Source organism: Balaenoptera physalus (genome assembly GCF_965194825.1).
Source record: "Balaenoptera physalus genome assembly, chromosome: 1".
Taxonomy (NCBI): Eukaryota; Metazoa; Chordata; class Mammalia; order Artiodactyla; family Balaenopteridae; genus Balaenoptera; species Balaenoptera physalus.
The window spans coordinates 113,009,181-113,030,031 of NC_138882.1; the positions used below are offsets into that span (position 1 = coordinate 113,009,181).

Here is a 20,851-nt window from a genome sequence, read left to right on the forward strand (position 1 = left end):
GCTCTGGCTTAAGGCGCACTTGATGGGAATGTTTTGGAGGAAATTCAGATGCCGACTGGTGGGAGTGGGACGGGAAAACCTTACAATTCCATTCCAGCTGGAGAGCATGTGATTTCGTGAACTCCGCTGCCCCTGATTCCCAGTGCGCTGGCATTTCCTGTCTGCAGCTGGGAGGCTGGCTGGGCTGCCCGGCCACCTGCTGCCCAGGGCTCCTGGTAGGTGGTATGTCAGAGAAGCTGGCAGCTGATTGCTACCCAGACAGGCAGCATGCCCTGGGACCTGCTGTAGGATCTTAGACTCTGGACATAAGCCGCTGCTCCAAGCCAAGTACTGACACCACTCCTCCCCAAATCCCCACCCTGCGGGCTTCTTCTTTCTATGACCCTGGAGTCACTGTGGCTGGAGTCTTGCAAGGCTGGAACAGGACAGCAGGACAGGCTGTTTTGTAAGTGGTTCTTAGTCTGTCCAAGTTTGTACTTCCTTTAAAAGACCCTTCAGTTGTGTTTTCCCTCCCCTTTTCGTTGACTTGAAAATAGCAAATTATATTTTGCCAAGAGCGGGAAAAAAAAAATCCCTCACCTGGAGGATTTCTTTTCAACTCACCTCTTAGTGCAACTCATTGCTCTGAGTGCGTTTCTAGGCTGGCCCAGCACTGGATCTACCAATGAGAGCACTCACAGCACTTCAGAAAGAAGATTTGGAACTTGTGGCCTTGATTTGAAATCTACCCTGTCTCTGCTTCTGTTGTTTTTCAGACCAGAAGGTGAGAGATGCTTGTGGTGTGGGGGGTGTGGGGTGTGTGTGTGTGTGTACAGTCAAGGGCAAGGGCACATCTATTATTTTGCTCAGTGGTGAAATAGAATGTCAACTGTAACGATAAAAAGGGGCTTGTAGACTAGCAGACTCCTGCCTTGCCATGTTGAATGAACTCAAATCCAAATACCTTAATGTGCTATGAAATATACCCATGGTGATCTAGCTCCCAACTTTCTCCCTGCTTCCTCTCCTGCTCACGCTCCTGTCCCTTCCTCAGTAATCTGCCAAGTTGCTTGAAATTCTTGCCTTTAACAATGCTACTTACATGTCTCCAGAAATTCTAGTTAAAAGGAGCGAGTACCAGGGGATGGATATCTCACTAACCTATTAGTACCCATCTTAGCAGGGATGGCTTGATCACATAGGCTAGCTGAGAACCTAGATTCTAGGGTAGAGATAGAATGGGATCTAAGACAAGCAAATTTTGATGGAGAAGGAAGGAGAAGCAAAGGACCTGATGGGGCAGAGTCTAGGGAAGGAGACAGGGCAGAGAGGGGCCCTGTAGGGCAGATGTAAGAATCAAATGAGAGTGTGAACATGATGACTAATGTGTGCATTTTCTGCCTTACCATATACAAGAGTATTAATGGGACGAGGACTTGGACTAGCTTCCCAGTCTCCTGAGAGCAACATCGCGAAGACTTCTCCCACCTGGGGCTGCTGCTTAGGGCTGCTTCCTACTGATAAAGCAGGGAAACCACAGAAGTAAAACCTGCTGGCCCCAGGTGCAGCCTGTGCTCATTTCCAGGCCTCCCTCAGAGGCTTTGGAGTGGCAGGAAGTGTGCTGGGCTTGGAGTCAAAAGACTTGGCTGCAGGCCCATCAATACCATGTACCCACTGAGAGATCTTGGGCCAACCTCAGTTTCCTCATTTGTCAGACTGTTACCAAATTAAGTCTTATGGACCCTACTCAGGCCCTAGCCTGGCCAAGGCTCTCTGCCTCGGTGAGGGAGGCTTCTTTTTCCTTTTGGGTTCGAGCAGCCGAATAATGACCTAAGCTGAGACCAACACAGCACAAACTTCATTCAGTGGCCAAAGAATGGAGAAGCGGGACCTAAGTTCACAGAACAACTTCTCACCCATGTGGTGAGAGGGATTTAATTTTACAGAGTAAAGACAGGGAGGAGGAGTGAGGCTCATGATGGGGAGGCATATGCATTAGTCTACCGGGGAAGGGACAGGGCTTTTTCCCAGGAAGCAGGGTGCCACCCCCTTTTATTCTTTTCTTAATGTCTGGTCTTGGCCACCGGTAGGTGTGTCATTTAATATGCTAATGTAGTAAATCAGTGTGTAATAAGACTCAGGGTCTGTTGGCGGTCAGATTGGTCGTCATCTTGGTCCCAGCTGGTTCCATCTGTTTTCTTTTTGTTTGTTTGTTTTGTAGCTTCCTTTTTTTAAAATCTCTGGACCCTTTAACTTAAAGACTTATGTTAGCTCCTGCTAAAGGTGGGGCTTGGTGGGTTTTGAGCAAAACCTGGAGTAGCTCTGGCGAAAAAATGACATCAGGCTTCTGCATCCACCCCTTGGGTGACCTCACATACTTCTGTTATAGCAGCTACTGCTAATATGCCAATATCTCCCAAATCCAGATCTCCAAGCCAGCCCCCTCCTCTGAATTCATGAGGCCTGAATCCAAACTTCCCTGAACGTCTCTATTTGGGATTCACAGGCCCCTGGAGTTTAGCATCAATCTATCTGCTCACCTTTCCTTCCAGAACCGCTCCCCCTCCTAGTCACACTTAGGTGAATGACAATGTCGCCCACCGATAGGCCCCCAGAGAAAGCTGGATGTTTGCCTTAGCTTCTCCCAGACCTCCCACATTCATCCAGTCACAAGTCCTGTATAGTCCTCTTAAATCTCTCTTTTTTTAACATCTTTATTGGCGTATAATTGCTTTACAATGTTGTGTTAGTTTCTGCTGTATAACAAAGTGAATCAGCTATATGTATATATCCCCATATCCCCTCCCTCTTGCGTCTCCCTCCCACCCTCCCTATCCCATACCCTTAAATATCTCTTGAATCCATCCCTCCTCCCCAGCCCCACTGCCACTGCCCTGAGTTGAAATCTCAGCTTCTATCTCTCCCAGACCATGTCAGTATCCTCCTGCCTCACCCTCAGTCTGGCCACTGCCCAATTACTTTTTCTAAACTGCAAATCTCATCATGTGCCTCTTTTACTTCACACCCTTAGTGATTACCTATTTATTCACCTTAGGGTAAAAATCCAAACTCCTTAACATGTCCCGAAATATAGTCCCTTGTGATCTGGCCCCTGAGTTCCTCTCTTGATTCCTTCCCTGCCCACCTTACCTACCCCATTTTACATTCTCTCTCAAACTACATTCAACTACTCAGAGTGCCACAAATGGGCCAGACTTGCTCTTTTATAACTTGAAGGTCCTGCTCCCTTGCCTGGCATTCCTTTGGCCCCCTTCTTTTCCTGCCCAACCCCTATCCGCTCCCCCCCAATCAGGAGTGAGATCCATATTCTCCCTCAGGAAGCCTCCCTGGTCCACCTGAGTTAGAATGCACTGTCCTGAGGCACCTCCTCCCAGACAGCTAGCATACTGAGTGGTGCTGCCTATTTCCCCCAGGGGTCTGTGAGCTCCTCTTGTGTGGGCAGTATGCCTCAGCCACCCCAGTCTCCCCAGTGCCTGGCATGGTGCTGAACCCTCCAGCAGTGCTTGTTGAATGAATGAGTGACTGAATCTCTGTCACCTCACAGAGTATCTGTGAGAATTAAATGATGACATGTGAAAAGACTTTGCAAACTGTAAATGTGTTTGTTAGGGATATTCTGGAGAGTCAAAAGATTTAGGGAGGAAATGAACAAGCTAGATAGGTCCCCTGGACAGTGAACAAAGAAAGATGTTGAGCTGTGATGTCCCAGGGAGTCAGGAGAATGCGAGGACAGCCCTGAATACAACACATGACCTGGGACTACTCGAGAAGGGAAATGACATCTTGAGGAATCACTCTAGGTCACGTATGCTCGGGGGGATCATTCTTGTACAGCTCTGGTCTGTTCATGTAGCACAGTCATTCCGTTACATGCTCGGGCGGTGAGCAAATATATTTATAGCTTGAAACCAGAGCTTCCTTGTGTTTATATGATGGAACACGCAGACTTTTAGAACAACAAACTCATGGTCCTCATTAAAGATGTAGATTAGATTTTGATGACATTTTGGCAGAGGTCCTGGGAATGTCCATATTCTCCTTGTCAGTGATGCCTTTCTTGGTGTGTGTGCGTGTGTGTGTGTGTGTGTGTGTGTGTGTGTGTGATAGAGGGGTGGGGGGGATGATAGCAAATGGGAAAGAAAGTACTGCTATTTTTTGTGGGTGCTGCACAAGACTCACTCTACTCTCTCCCACCCGCACTCCCCTCCCCTCAGAGCAGAGGTCTAAAGCTAGACTGAAGTGGGGTCTCCTATTTCCCCGTAATAGTGAATACAGATCTCAGGCTCTCACACTCCATGGACTAGAGAGAGAGTGTCAGAGGGACAGAAATAGAGAGAAGGGTCCAGGAGAACCCAGTGTGCAGTCAGGGTGGGGATGGAGGTGTCTGGTCGTGGACATGTGGGTGTTTGTTGATTAATGGATGAACGAGGCCCTGTCACCTCATAGGGACATTGTAAAAACTACACCCTTGATGACCTGGGTAGTGCCAGCATATTGGCAATGGCATTTGCCTTGAGGAAGACTAAGAAGGATGTGGGTAAAAGGAGGGGCTCCACGTATCTGAGAAGGCAGACGGATAGATCAATAGTTAATTAATTAACCATAGGTGTTTATTCAATACGGTTGTGGATTAAATTGTGGTCCTCGCCCAAATTTGTATGTTAAATAACCCCCAATGTGACTGTATTTGGAGATAGGAGCTTATAAGGAAATAATTAAGGTTAAAAGAGGTCATAAAGGTGGGACCTTAATCAGATAGGACTGGTATTCTTTTTTTTAAAAATAAATTTATTTATTTGTTTATTTATTTTTGGTTGCGTTGGGTCTTCGTTGCTGCGTGCGGGCTTTTTCTGGTTGTGGCAAGCGGGGGGCTGCTCTTCATTGCAGTGTGCGGGCTTCTCATTGTGGTGGCTTCTCTTGTTGCGGAGCACGGGCTCTAGGCGCACAGGCTTCAGTAGTTGTGGCTCGTGGGCTTTGTTGCTCCACAGCATGTGGGATCTTCCCGGACCAGGGCTCGAACCTGTGTCTCCTGCATTCGCAGGCGGATTCTTAGCCACTGCGCCACCAGGGAAGCCCAGGGCTGGTATTCTTATAAGAAAAGGAAGAGACACGAGAGATTTCTTTTTCTCCACATATACACACAGAGAAAAGGTCATATGAAGACACCCGAAGAAGTTCTGCAAGCCAGGAAGAGAGCCCTCACCAAAAACAAATCGTGCTAGCACCTTCATTTTAGATTTCGAACCTCCAGAACTGGGACAAATAAATGTCTGCTGTTAAGCCGCCCAGTCTGTGTGTTCTGTTATGCCAGCCCCAGCAGACAAACAAATATCCATTGTGTGCAGAGTCCTTTGCCTTTGGGGCTTGCAAAAGAGGATCCCTTGCAGGGACCCATGGTTTCATAGGGATTTTCCTGTTTGAGTCCCATTCTTTGAGTCTCGTTAGGTAGCATTTCTTTCTGTGACACTATGGTTTAAGATACAATTGTGGCTCTCTAGAATTTTTGAGAGAAGGCACCCTTCATCCTTCATTAAAAGCCACTCCCTCCTGTTCCTCTTTCTCCCTCCTAAATTCAGAAGTTCGTGTACCTCTGCAGTAAATGGGAGAAGAGTCATTCTCAAACTCTTGCTGCACAGGCTTTCTGCCATAAATAGACTCACATCCCCAGTGGCCCCTGCCAGGCTGGGGGTGAGGGAACATGAGCTCTGAATTCCCCAGATCTTCCCAGTTTGCTGCATGAATGTACTAAAACTCCTTGTCTTACTTAAAATAAAACTCCTAAGAGGCACATATATGACTTCAAGTTTTCTCAGCATCATTGTGACTTTTCAAGGATTAATTTTCAGGAAGGGTTTGATGCATGCCCCCAAGTAAAATACTTTGTTCAAAGAGTGCTCAAGTTATTGAAATAAGCTGCCATGAGTATGGTTCTGAGCTGCAGGGGATGGAGAGAGTTCAGCTTATAGAAGCCTAAGTGAGAGCCCCTGGACTGCTGACAGAGTGGGCACTGGTACCTGCCAGTGTGTCCACCAGCTGCCACTCACAGAACCTTCCATCTCACATTTATGTCCTGCTGGGAAGTGGCTGCCAGCCCGCCATGTTCCAGAGGATTGTTCTGGGCACACAGAGGTGGCTCCAACCACAGGTCTCATGTGGGTCAACTCTGAGAGCAGAGAAGTTGTGAGGGTCACAATTCAAGTAGGTGGCAGGGTGGAACCTGACTCAAGGAGAGAATACACAGTGTGGTGCAGACTTTCCTCTTCGCCCTCAATTTCTCAATGAAGTGAGGAAGGAGGAGCAGGAGGGAAAGTTGGAGAAAGAAGACTATCAAGATTTTTAAACTGACAGTTCTATTGTTGTGGATTAATAATTCATAAAGAGTTATGAGTGGGACTTCCCTGGCAGTCCAGTGGTTAAGACTTTGCCTTCCAAGGCATGGGGTGTGGGTTCAGTCCCTGGATGGGGAGCTAAGATCCCATATGCCTCGGGGCCAAAAAACCAAAACATAAAATAAAAAGAAGCAATATTGTAACAAATTCAATGAAGACTTTAAAAATGGTCCGCATAAAAAAAAATTTTTTTTTTTAAAGAATTATAAGTTAGTACTCACAGGATTGAGAGTTCACAAGTGGCATGTCTTTGCAACCTAAAATGGTCTGTGCAAGGAGCTGAAGTAAAACTTCTGCTGGACTTGAATGATGTCTAGAACCATTCACCGTAAAAACAGGCTGTCCACAAGAGAAGTTTAAATGGCCAATCAAATACGAGAGATACTTAACCTCACTAAAAGTTACAGAAGGACAGGTTAAAGATGATACATGCTTTTTTGCCTCCAAGACAAAATTTTAAACGTTTAACAGTACTGCTTTGGGTTCCCAGTTCAGAGGGTGAAGTGGACCCACATGTTTCCTTCCCTCCTGCACAGAGGCCTATTGAAATGGCAGTAGAGATGTGTAAAAGGGAATACATCCATAGTGGTGCAGAGTACAGTAGGTGGGGACATCAGCAGAGTTTTTGATAATTTTCTGGAAGATGGAAAGCAAATGAGATTGAATTGTCAAATAACCCAGAAACGGGGGAAGCAGTATCTGAGGTGTGGGAGAATGCTGCAATGGAGAGAGAGCCAATTTCTGGGAAGGGGAGCCATCTTCCTGGGGGCTCTGGAAGATGTGCAAAGCTCTGAGCTGACAGAAAGGGAAAGTAGAGGTGGAAAGCAGGCTGGCACTCAGGTTGACTATTTGCACGATGATCTGTGGAGCAGCTGAGCCAGTTGCCCACCCTCACTCCCACCACCTCCCCACCACAGATGCAGAGCAGCTGCAACATGTATTGGTTGCCTTCAGAGATGAGTCTGCTCTTCAGGGAAATTCAGCAGTTTGTCTTGGGAGGTCTAGGGCTCCTTGAGTGAGGGTTGGGCCTCCAGGCTGAGGTTTTCCTTGTTTTGGCCCCAAGAAGGGGGCATACAGGGTGTGGGGAGCATCACATCAGCCTGATTTCTACTCCGTTACCTAAAGTGAGCAGTGAAAGTCCATGTGCTCCACTTATTGACATATACTCGTGAATGTGAATGGATAAGCAAGGACAGCCAGGGTCCTTGAAAATTAATCATTTCAACAGAAGGGCTGGAAGGAAAGTTGAGGAAATATTCTAGAATATAGACTAGAAGGAGAGAGATGGAAAATATGAGGGAAAAATTAAAAGACATGGAGGATCAATTCAGGAAGTCCAACATCTTTCTGGCAGGAATTCCAGAAAGAACAGAGAACACAAGGGAGAAAAATTATCAAAGGAAAGGCAAGAGTTTTCAAATTGGAAGGAGCCACTAGAGATTGAGCCAAAAAAAAAAAAAAAATTTTTTTAAGGACCCATATACATTGTGTTAAAACTTAGGACATGCAATATAAAGAGAAGATCCTTAGTGATTCCAGGGAGTAAAGATGGGGTAACATAAAAGAATAAGAACTAACATGGCCTTGGCCTTCTTGTCAGTAATTTTGGGTGCCAGAAGAGTAACCTAGTAGAGCAATGCCTTCATAGTGTCAAGGGAATGTGATTTTCTGTCTAGAGTTATCAACCTAACCAAACTCTTCACCAAGCATTGGGACAAATAAAGAGCTTTTTTAGAACCACACTACTCAAATCTTCAGTTAATAATATTTATACAATTATAATAATACAAAAACTGATAATTGATTTTCAATTTTCAGAATTAATTTTGTTTATAGACAAAACAAAGACAAATGTTTATCTGCTCTCTTAGTCCATTCAGGATGCTATAACAAAATACCAGAGGCTGGGTACCTTATAAACAACAGAAATTTATTTTTCACAGTTCTGGAGGCTGGAAATCCAAGATCATGGTGCCAGCATGGTTGGGTGCTCTTGAAGGCCCTTTTCTGGGTTGCAGACTGCCGACTTCCTCACATGGTAGAAGGGGCAAGCAAGCTCGCAGGAGCCTCTTTTATAAGGGCACTATTCTCTTCATGAGGGCTCCACCTCCTAAAGGCCCCACCTCCTAATACCATCACATTGGGAATTAGGATTTCAGCATATGTGTTTGAGCAGACACAAACATTCAGACCACAGCATTGAAAGATTACTTGTGTGTACACTCCAATAAGATGAAAGAGGAATACAACAAAGAGGAAGTCATGGGATTAAAACATATTAGAAATAAATAAGTGTGTAATTAAAATGAAAAAACATGGCAGCAACTGTGGTGCATACCTGGAAGACAATGAGGCAATGTTAAACCATTCAAAAATGATATGTTTAAGAAATTGGATGATCATCATATGGTAATGAGCATATATATTTCTACTGTCAATTAGTTAAAAAAGAAAAGCAAATAGAAACCCCAGGAAAAACAAAAATCAGAGGGAAACTCTTAATCCAAATAAGAAGCAACCTAAATTAAGGCATAGTTGTGAGAAACTGATTAGGTTAAGGAAAGAGCATTCATTTGATTTTGACTTTTGAACATTCTCTTGAGTGGTTTAGGATTATTTTCTTCCTTACTTGATTCTTCAGTAAATAATTTTTATATATTTACAGAATTATAAAAGCTGCCTATTGATCTTCAATTTTTAGAATAAATTTTTAGACAAAGTATGAAAGGCTTAATTTTGGTTTCATAATAGACTATAACTATTGCAAACCCAATAAATGTAAAAAGGAATGGAGCAGTGATGGCAGAAGACAGGAGGTGAAGGATGTGGGGAGAAAGGGTGGGGGAAAGAGTAGAGGGACTGTTTCTCCAGTTGCATAGTGACAAATCAAGGGGAACACTGTCTAAAATTATGAAGGTGAGAAGAGACAGTGAGAAGATAAGTTAACACAAATCTCTGTTCAGGAGTCAGTAAATACTGTAGAGAGTTGATAAATCAAGAAACTGAGGCATAAGCATATTATTTAGTATTTTGTGGTGACCACCACAATAACTAAAATCAGAATTGGCTAAAGTTGGTTAGCATAGGGAGTGGAACAGTGTAAGGAGAGGGAGAAGGAGATTTTTCACAGTGTTATATACTATTTAAATGTAATTTTCATCATGTGTCAGTATTACTTTAAAATTGGAAATAATAATACTATTACCAAGTGTTGAAATTGGTGAAGAAAATAGACCCTCTTATACTCTGCAAGAGTGAGAATGAATTGGTCCAAACTTTTGAAAGAGCAATTTTGTAATATTAAAAAGAACCAGACTCTCTCTCAAGTGATAATATTGTGTAATAAGTCTCCAATCCACAAGGATGCTGTTGAGTGGCAGCTGGCAAACCAAGAGGAGGCAGAAGGATACACAGAGGTTCTCCTTCATTGAACACGAGTGTGAACAGGTACACACACATGCTCACGTCCTGCCACGTCTCACATATTGACTCACTAAGATGGAAACATCAGCCGCCCAGGTTCTTAGAGTTCTCCCGTCTCCAGCTTTAATTCTTTACAGTGATCCTCACATGGAAGGCTGTCTCTAGAGGTTTCTCCATCCTCACATGACTCATCTTGGTTTACTGTTGTGGAAGCGACTAACTTGGGAGCTGGGACTTGTCCCTTCTGGCAGAGTCTGAGGCTAACCACAGTGTTCTAAAGCCCGTGGACACTGGCCAGCCACTTGGAGGCATGCCCTTGAGTCTGCCTGGCCTCTCCTTGTGGTTGCTCAGAAGAGGCTCTGTTTGTGTTCCAGATGTGGTCAGCCTATTAGAGAGGCAGTCCCTGTGGCCTGACATGCTCACTCTCCCTGTGTCATCACGGATGTTATGGGAAAGAGAACACCGTTGCCTTTGGACAGCCTTGGCAATGGCCATCCAACTTGAGTAGGGAAGCCAGGTTCTTCCCGTGATTTGGTGATGAGGCTCCTGGGAAATACCTATGGTCAAACTACATTTTTGTAGAGCATAAGAGTTAACACATAATTACTCACAGAAACCCTTAATCTCTGTTTTTGATGAGGAAACTGATGCTCAGCAATGATAAGGCAATTGTCCATGATGATTCCACTAGAAAGTAGTAAAGAGTATGGATTAAGATCCAGATCTGATTCCTAATCTTTATTTTTCCATACTACTCTGTGAGATGTTTTTAGGACTTCTTAGTGTGATACTTGTTGGGATTAGACAAGAAGCCCTTTACTCTGCTTCAGAGTTTTGTAGAAATCCCTATACTGAATAGTGATATCCAACATCTCACTTTGTTGGGCTTTGGATTGGATCCTAAGTTCGCTACTTAATGACTGTGTGCCTTTGGTCATATTCACACGACATCTCTGAGTTTTAGTTTCCTAATCTGTGAGACGGGGATAGTTGTCTCCAAGAAAACCTCACCAGGTTGTTGTGAGGTTTAAATGACATAATGTACATCAGGCACTAAGTAGGAGCTCAAAGCAGTGGTGTTGATGGTGGTTGTCAATGTGTAGAGAATTATTTTGAGACATACTGGATGCAATAAACAGCCTTTCAAAATTTCCTCTTCAGATGAGTTCCTAATTAGCTACTCTCCTGTCTTCTAAGATGTCAACTCATCTTCACAAATTAACTTTAAAACTAGCTGGTTATACTACTTTGTAAAGATAATTTTGAGTTAGCAAACTCTCTTGCCAAAAACAACTGTGAAAGTGTTGTTATGTCCCAGATACTGAGCATCCAACGCAGGCATAATGCAATCAGATGACAGAGTCTCATTCTTTTTTGTCCACAAGAACGTGGTTTCTCAAGGAGGAATGAAAACTGTGTGCATGGTACGCAGGGTCATTTTCAATTCATGAGACAGCATTCTTTCTGTATGGGAGAGAGGCATTTGTTAAGTGAGTGCCAGCATCACAGGTGATCAGAGCATTTGTACTTGGTAAATTCATGCTTATCAGGTTCATAGGCAAACAAGTAGAGACTATTAATAACAGCTTTTGCACTTTGGAGAAAATGAATGTCAGATAAAACCATAGGCTGTGCTCTTCAAAGGAGGGTAGACAGGAGATGGGGAGGAAAGCAAGCATCTTGTCTGCAATGAGAGGACTGTGACACTGGCCCCAGCCATCAGGGGGATGGGAAAGTTACGTCATTGCCTGTGAATTGGGGTAAGTCCACAAAGACACCAAATGCAGAGGAAGGGAGGGAGGTGAGGAGCAAAGGTACATGTGTAAAAAGGAAGATAGGTGTAGATCACTTAGGAGAGACTTGTTCTTTGTGGTAATATAAAGTGTCCACACCCAAATGTATACATGCTATAGACCTAGGGTCCCTTGAGTGCAGTGAAGCTCACAGAGGGGCCTTGATTATGTGTCTGCTTGGGGGAACTCTGAGAAGTCAGGCCATCACAGGCCCTAGGGGTAAGAAGCCTACTTGCTTCTTAGAAGAAATGGTGATGGAATTGTAGGATTGGTCTTCAAGGTCTTGGTGTAAGGGATAGATATTAAGGCTGTACCAACCCCGAGTATGGAAGAAGAATAAGGGAGAAAGAGGGAATTTCTCTTGCAAGCTAGGAAATTCTCTCTGGCTAATCGAATGTGTTGAAGGACATGAGTACCTTCAAATCCAAGTCAGTGAAAAATGCTTTGAGTAGGACTCAGACTGGTCTTATTTTGCAGCACTTAAGAGACCTGAGTTCATACATTTCAAATATTGAGAAAGTTAATACTTAAAGATGCAAGAGAAAAAAAGCATGAGTCAAAACTTCAGAGCAATAGAAGGGATGGGGGCAATTTTGCCCGCTAACTCCTTTCCAGGGGACACTTGACTTTTTTGGGTGTTACCTTGGTGGGGGAGAGGGTGATACTGGCATCTGGTGGGTTGAGGGGAGCTGCAGTGCTGCTAAATATCCTACAATGCACAGGACAGCTCCCAACCCCCAACAAAGAATTATTTGGCCCGAAATGTCAATAGTGCAGAGGTTGAGAAACCCTGGGTTAGCGTTATCATCCTTTATACCAAATGTATCAACCATTAAACAATGTAACTCACTGAATAAAAACAAAACAAAACGAAACAAAAAACACCACATGTGAGAACAGAGGCTTATGCTAGAGCCAGAATAAGTCATGTGATTAATAAAGTCACCGTAAATGAGAAATCTTAGCTTTTCCTCACCAATCCCTTACCCTAAGCTTTTCAAATATGAAGTAAGACTAATTTAATAGAACCATATTTTTAAAAGCTGTACAAATTTTATAATGGCACTGTTATAATTTTTAGACATGTATTATTATTCTTTATAGTTTATAAATCATATATGAATTGCCTTATTTAATGTTTATAATTTGGTATAATTATCCCAATTTTATAGACTTCCAGAGGTTACATTTTAGTTTTTTTGGACATCTGCTATGTGTCAGGCACTGTATTAGGTATTGTGGTTGTTACCCAGACAGATAAAAGCTTAGTCTGGAGAAGTTCAGAATCTCCTAGGGAGCACACAGAAGTGATACCTATAATAACAGAAGTATAAACATAGCCATGGGAGAATGCGGGAGGGAACTGAAGTCATCTGCCAGAGGTTACAAAACTAGTAATTGGCAGATCTGGGGCTTGTCTTAAGGCCTCCTGAGTCTCAAGCAAGTCCTCTGCCTTGGCATAAAAATATAACCCCCTTAGCTTTTCCAGAGATGTAAAATCAAACCTGAAGAAAATCACTCAAACACATCCATAAATTACGGAGTTGGCAGAAGTATAGAAACACGGTTGAAAAGTCAAGAGTAGGATATTAAAAGGCAAGATAAGACCTTGCAGGACAGAAAAACAAAGAGGCTACTGGCTTCAAACCCACCCGTGCGTGGGCTCTTCTTGAGGTTTGTAATTATTTTAGGACCAACGCCCCCGGGGAGGAGTCTGACTTTGAGTTGGAGGAGCAGGAAACAGAAATCACTTGCGGTTGGGCTAGGAAGTCCCCTCACACGTCGCCAAGTACCCCTTCCTCCCCGGGAAGCGGGGGTGAGGAGTTCTCCATCTAGGGAGAAGGCGTAGGTGAGTGGGAGGAGCGGCCCGACGACGCCGGTAAATAGCGGGGAAGGCACAGCAAGCTGCCGGCTCTACGGGCTTGCCTCCCACTGGTCAGCTCTTTCCCGACTCGCTTCCTCCCCCAGACCCGGAGGGAAATATGAAGCCACAGTTTACCCACAGTTATTCATCCCAATGACAAGCAAGAAGCTGACTGCAATGAAGCATCATTTCACAGCTGTTTGCTTCCGCTTCTACTTACGGGGAGACGTACTTTGTGCCACCGGGCCTTGCTTAGCCGGCCCTTGCTTAGCTGGCCCTGAGCCCTGCGCAGTCAGGCTGCACTGCTCCCGTGGAGGAGGGCGGCCCGGCAGCTCCAGAGGCGGAAGCCGAGGGACTAAGTCATTCCCTTTGTCCTTTCAGGCAGAGACGGTGTAATGGCACCCGTGCCAGTGACACAAAGTACTCTGTCCACTCAGGCAAAGGCTTTGTCCCCAGGGGAAGGAGCAAGAGGTAAACGTGAAATCTGATTTGCCTGTGTCGTGTGGAACCACAAAATCTTGAAGCCATGGGCTCTCCTGCCTCCCCCTCCACTTCCTTGTCCCTGAGGCTGAGTTACCGCCTGGTTATTCTGTCTGGCGCTCCACCATGAACACAGTTGATTGGACCAGAGCGAACACCTGACCTGGCTGGGCCAATCACAACCTTTCCTGGGAATTTGGAAATGGGCCTCAGAGACACGGAACAAGTCCCACTACTATAGGTTATTCACCTTTGCTCTGTGTTGAAATTGCCCAGGTAATTCTGAAAGCGTGCACACACACACACACACACACACACACACACACACACACACACACACACACACACACACACACACACACACACACACACACCCCTGGTCTGTCTGTAGTACAGCCTGCTCTGCAGACCCTCCTAGTGCAGCTAGGCACAAGTGCACAGAGAAGCAGACACACAGAGGATGAGGTGGACCTTCAGAGAGAAACTGGAGTGAGAAACCCTCGCTCTAAGAAAGAGTAGGCAGTGATCTTGACCCATGATAGTTTTCTATTTCTGGATTCCAAGCCCCCTCAGGCCTGGTTGTAGCTCTTGCCCTTGAATCCCCCTTTTAAAATGTTTCTTCTGAAGCTACTTCGAGTAGCTTCTATTACGTACAACAAAATGAAACTTCACCAAGACTTTCTCACAACCCAGCCAACACTGGTCACTGCAACCTGCTTATTTTACCTCAGAAACCTCTCTTACATCTCATCCTTGTGGCCTTTTCAGTGGGGTTCTCATCCTTACCCTTCCTGAGTGGGCTTCCTGGCCTCTTCTCTCTCATCCAGCCTCCACATAAAACAGATCTGACCCACTCACCCCCAGACTTAGAGTCCTTCACTGGTTCCTCATTGCCTATTAAAAATAACACAACAGTTCTGTATAAATTGATCTGTAAACATACCTCCTATGTTACCAACTGGGGGAAAAAATGCAGGTCAATACGTATAGGATCTTTTAAAATGTGATTTAAATTTGTATACATAAAAATACCTGCATAAATTTAGGAAAAAGGGAGGACATTTATTAAACTATTAGCAGAGGTTTCCTTGGTATGGTGATTTTGGATGGGCAAAGAGAACATTTCCATTGTGTCGTACTTTCCATAACATAATAAAGGATCAGGAGTATAGGTAATTTTTAATTTTAATTTTTAATTTTTAATTTTTTCTCTTTTCCTCCAATTTTTTTTTAAAACTTTCCAAGGTCCTTCACATTCTGCCCCCACCTACTTCCCAGTATCCCTCCCACTACTCTGTGTCCAGCTATTCTAAGCTTTTCATTCTTGCCCAAACTTAGGATCCCCTTTCATGTAACTGTGGCATTGCCTGTTCTGTGCCTTCTTCCTGAAATGCTTGTACTTCATTCTTCATCTGAAGTGCTTCTACTTTTTCTTTTGACCCAGCTCAAATATCACCTCCTCTGAGAAGGCTTCTTAGACTGATCCATCTCTATCCCACGTCAGAGTTAGTTGTTCTGTCCCGGTGACCCTTTGGTCCCTGCTTCTCTGTCTGCTATAACACCACCAAACTGTGTTATGATTGATGAGGTCGCATGATTGTCTCCCCAGTTTGAGGTGTGCTCCTTGAAGGTGAAGGTTGAGACTTATTCGTCTCTCTCTTCTGCATGTAGCACAGAGCTGGACTAGTAATGGCTGCACAGAAAAATCTTGGTTGGTTGACTAAATGAATGAGTGAATGAATGAATGGGTGAACAGGCTCTGCCACACAAGGTAGAGCCATGATGCAGTTGCAGCCTTCCCTACCTCTACCAGATAAAACTGACCAACTAGAACTCATCAGAGTCCTGTTCATGAGCCAGTCTCAAGCACAGAGCTGTTGCTTTTCACCAGCCAGCCGGCTCAGTTACCAAGCTGGGATGGTAATCGTTAACATGACACTTTAAACATCATAAGATCAGTAGGAAACGTGTTTCTAGTGGTTAGTGACTAAGAATAAAATCATGAGGCTATGACTATTCTGAAAACTAAGTGATGGACCAGAGCTGATTTCTGTGTAAGTACTCACAACTCCCTCTCTCCCAACATGTAAAAAGAATTCTTTAATTGTACACTCCTGACTTCTCCCCCACTTCCAAAGAGGAAGGATCCTTGTTGCTGGGAGAGAAGCTAAGTCAAGCTATATAACCCAGTCCTGGGGGAGGAGGAGAATGGAGGTGGAGGCAGAGAGTAGAGGAGTTTTCTTCAGGGATAGGAGGAGAGCCTCTCAGAGCAACTCTGAGCAAAGGAGATGGAAACGAAAATGTAGTAAATGTTTATGAGTTCCTATCTTTGTCTAGCTTCCGTAATGACTTGCATGAGGGATGAGCAAAGAAATTCCTTTTAATCTATTTTGGCTATTGTCCTGTGCCTCTGAAATGTGACACTGTCCCAAGGCCCACACACAAGAGTTCAAGTTTTGTAAAAGGTATACCTATAAGTGGAGGAGAAGGGACTGCAAAAAGATCAAGCGTGTCTTTCACTCAGGGCTTTGCTAGCTCCACAGCTAGCTCTGCCAGAGAGAACACAGCCAGGGCAAGCAGAGGCAACAGAAGTCCCAGAGCTGGTAGTTTTGGCTGTGTTTGTCTCCAGGAGGAGACGTCCTGGATAGTGAGGCACTGCATCATGGGGGAAGAGGGGAGGGCGACCCAAACAAGACACTGTCCTCACCATTCCCTGGGGCCCTTAATCCAGGGATGTTCAGGAGTCCGTGGGGATGACTGGAGGGAAAATCTGAAGGGAAACTCAGTCTGGGGCCAGGTTACAGCTTGATGTGGGTACCCTGGGGCAGCCTGAAACTAGACAGGCTTCCACCCCGACCAAGGATGCCCCAGGAGCTGCCAGACCACCACTGGGTCGTGGAGCTCACTACTGGCAGGTGGTGGCTCTGGGGCAGCCAGGGTTTCTAATACAGTAAGTACCCCACATACGAACGAGTTCCATGCTTAGAACGTGTTCCTAAGTCCAATTTGTTCGTAAGTCCAGCAAAGTTAGCCTAGGTACCCAGCTAACACAATCGGCTACGTGGTACTGTACTACAATAGGTTTATAATACTTTTCACGCAAATAATACATAAAAAACAAACACACATAAAAAATAAAGAAAACATTTTTAATCTTACAGTACAGTACCTTGAAAAGTACAGTAGTACAGTACAACAGCTGGCATACAGGGGCTGGCTGGCATTGAGTGAACAGGCAATAAGAGTTACTGACTGGAGGAGGGAGAGGAGGTGGGAGATGGTAGAGCTGAAGGATCATCAGCAATAGGAGACCGAGGGCAAGCTGTATTTCACTCACGCCTGACATTGATGGCACAGGTTCTGGTTCCTTGCTGGATCAATTCTATCTACCCTCTTGAAAAAATGATCCAGTGATGTCTGGGTAGTAGCTCTTTTTTTCTTGTCATAGATGACAGTAAAGTGCACAAAAGCACAACCCCTTGTGGAGGATGCATGCACGTGACAATGTACGCCAGACACGTGAACTAGCTTACCTGATTTGACATGCAAACGCATGTTCGCATCTTTGAAAGTTCACAACTTGAATGTTCGCATGTGGGGGACTTACTGTATCTCAACAATAGTTTACTCAAAGAGAAACCACTGGAGACTGCCCTCAGCCCACACACCAGCCGGCTCCATTATGGCGACCACAGCCCCAGCATCGTGATTAGTGGTGATGAACCAGGTTATGACCTATATTTATTTTGTATACCTAATCATTATGCTGAGGATTTGGAAAAGGTATTTATTCCTCATGGACTAATTATAGACAGGACCGAAGGGCTAGCTCAAGATGTGATGAAGGAGATGGAAGGCCGTCACATCGTGGCCCTCTGTGTGCTCAAGGAGGGCTATAAATTCTTTGCTGACCTGCTGGATTACATCAAAGCACTGAACAGAAATAGTGATAGATCTATACTTATGACTGTAGATTTTATCAGACTGAAAAGCTACTGTAACGACCAGTCAACAGGTGACATAAAAATAATTGGTGGAGATGATCTCTCAACTTTAACTGGAAAGAATGTCTTGATTGTTGAAGATATAATTGACACTGACAAAACAATGCAAACCTTGCTTTCCTTGGTCAAGCAGCATAATCCAAAGACGGTCAAGGTTGCAAGCTTGCTGGTGAAAATGACCCCTCAAAGTGTTGGATATAGACCAGACTTTGTTGGATTTGAAATTCCAGACAAGTTTGTTGTAGGATATGCCCTTGACTATAATAAATACTTCAGGGATTTGAATCATGTTTGTGTCATTAGCGAAACTGGAAAAGCAAAATACAAAGCCTAAGATAAGAGTTCAAGTTGAATTTGGAAACATCTGGAGTCCCATTGAAATCACCGGGAAAATTATCAAATGTTCTAGTTCTGTGGCCAGCTGCTTAGTAGAGCTTATTGCACGTATCTTCTAAGAATTTTATCTGTTTTATATTTTAGAAATGTCAGTTGCTGCATTCCCGAACTCTTTATTTGTACTATGAGCCTACAGACTATCAGTTCCCTTTGGGTGGATTGTTGTTTGACTTGTGAATGAAAAATCTCTTAAACCACACCACTATTGAATGAAAATATTGAAATTGTATCTATAAGAAACATTTAAAGAAAAGAATATATTAGTTTTTTAATTGGTATTTTAATTTTTATATATTCGGGAAAGAACAGAAATGATTGAATATTGTTAATTATACCACTGTGTGTTTAGAAAAGTAAGAAGCAGTCAGTTTCATATCAGTGACAGTATTTAGAGGTAACGTTATATCAGATAAACCATATATCCTGGAATTATTTTAGTAGGTTTCAGCAGTATTAACTATTTTCCCGCTTGTTCAGATTATTTCTGGCGAATCTTTGTCAACAGTTCCTTTTAAATACAGGTCAATAATTTCCAAAAACCTACCACTTTTTGAAGTCTTCAGTGTAAAAATCCTTAAAATAAAGGCTGTCTCTTTAAAAGAAAAAAAAAAAGAAAAAAAGAGGGAAACCTCTGGGATATACTCAGAATCTCCCCCAAAGTGGCTGCAGATCCTAAGATCAGAAGGGGAAGACCCTGGGTCAAGGCAAACATTAAAGAGACAGTAACACATATGGGTTACTTAGCTGTGGGGAGAGGAGCTCTTGATCATAGCAGCCCCTGTGGTCCAGGCTTATTACTGAAAAGCTGAGCTTGGGCTAGGGAATAGCAAAGGTAAAGCAAAGTGGCTTGTTTGAAGGGAGGCATCTTGGATGGAAGCAGTGGGGTGCGTTTGACTACAAAAGCCAGAAGGTCTGGGGTTGAGGCCTTGCCCACTGCTGACATAAATAACATTGGCCTCTCAGTTTTCACATGTGAAAAATAATATCTCCAGCATTTTGTACATGAGAGTGTTTGGCACATAGTGTGCATTCATTCATTTATTCATTCTATAAAAACATTAGGCACTTGCTATGTGCCAGGCAGCAGGCTAGGCACTGGGGACACCGGTGAGCAGGTAGACGTGGCCCCTGTCTTCATGGGGCTTCCGTTCTACTGGAGGAATCAGAATGTTGGTTGAGTCTGGATCCCTCACTGCTTACCCCTTCCTGGGACCTCTTTCCTGTGGAATGGGCTTCAGCCAGTACTTTTATTTTATTTTATTTTTTAACATCTTTATTGGAGTATAATTGCTTTACAATGGTGTGTTAGTTGCTGCTGTATAACAAAGTGAATCAGCTATACATACACATATATCCCCATATCCCCTCCCTCTTGTGTCTCCCTCCCACCCTCCCTATCCCACCCCTCTAGGTGGTCACAAAGCACCCAGCTGATTTCCCTGTGCTATGCAGCTGCTTCCCACTAGCTAGCTATTTTACATTTGGTAGTGTATATATGTCCATGCCACTCTCTCACTTCGTCCCAGCTTACCCTTCCCCCTCCCTGTGTCCTCAAGTCCATTCTCTACATCTGCATCTTTATTCCTGTCCTGCCCCTAGGTTCTTCAGAACCTTTTTTTTTTTTTTTTAGATTCCATATATGTGTTAGCATACGGTATTTGTGTTTCTCTTTCTGACTTAGTTCACTCTGTATGACAGACTCTAGGTCCATCCACCTCACTACAAATAACTCAATGTCATTTCTTATCATGTCAGCCAGTACTTTTAGAAAGTGTTAGCTGGGAAGGGAAGACTCAGAACACCAAATTTTAGGACAGATAGGGAAGTAGAATTGGTCTGGCCATAACCATTTTCTCCAGAATAAGGGACTTGTGGAGAAGCTGAAGAGGCCCCACAATAAAGCCAGGAGATGATTACAGCCTCCCTCCAGGCCTTTCCAGGAAAATCATCCAGGCCTACAACAACAGCAAAGATAATCACAACCGGCATTTTAACAGTTCTTCTGACATCAGCAGGATACTCAACAGGTCATTTCTACAGACCCACTAGAAAGTCAGAAAAGAGGACCATAGGAGAAAAATGAAAAGAACTATGATGATCAATTGTAAAGGTAAAAACACTATAGTGGTGATTTAATTAAGGCTATCTATTTATCCATCTACATACCAGTTCTTTCCCCTCTCTACAGAGAACTGTTTAAAATACAATATATTTCTGTCGTGGTGGGAATATTTTAAGTAAGACATAGGAATGGACTTCCTGCCTCTAAGAATTGTTAGGTGCCAACCAAGTAGAGGATTACAGAATGAAATCAGCTTTCTTACATTTAAGAGAACAAACTTGTAGATAAAGTAACCAAAATTGGCCCCTATGAATACTTGTTATCTGATTCTATCCTTCAAGGCCCGGTCTCAATGATTATTGTCTCTCGTATGTAAGCAAGACTTGACACCCGCAGGCTGGAGGAGGCTCAGTCCCACTTGAAGGCTCTGCTCTCGAGTC

At 44.0% G+C, this 20,851-nt stretch overlaps 2 long non-coding RNA genes and 1 pseudogene across 9 annotated transcripts in view; 2 read left to right on the forward strand and 1 right to left on the reverse strand.

Moving 5' to 3' along the window:
• LOC309636506 overlaps positions 1 to 20,851 on the forward strand; it is a 147,857-nt gene that overhangs the window by 76,828 nt on the left and 50,178 nt on the right. The window lies entirely within an intron of this gene.
• Positions 4,784 to 13,733, reverse strand: LOC309636633. Its single transcript, XR_014250110.1, has 2 exons — positions 13,690 to 13,733; positions 4,784 to 10,499 (listed from the first exon to the last, which is right to left on the reverse strand). It is a non-coding gene; the product is annotated as an uncharacterized lncRNA (long non-coding RNA).
• LOC309668501 (hypoxanthine-guanine phosphoribosyltransferase pseudogene) overlaps positions 13,767 to 20,851 on the forward strand; it is a 58,250-nt pseudogene continuing 51,165 nt past the window's right edge. Inside the window, exon 1 of the transcript XR_014268729.1 lies at positions 13,767 to 19,948. The product of XR_014268729.1 is annotated as a hypoxanthine-guanine phosphoribosyltransferase pseudogene (transcript). The remainder of the gene's footprint in view (positions 19,949 to 20,851) is intronic.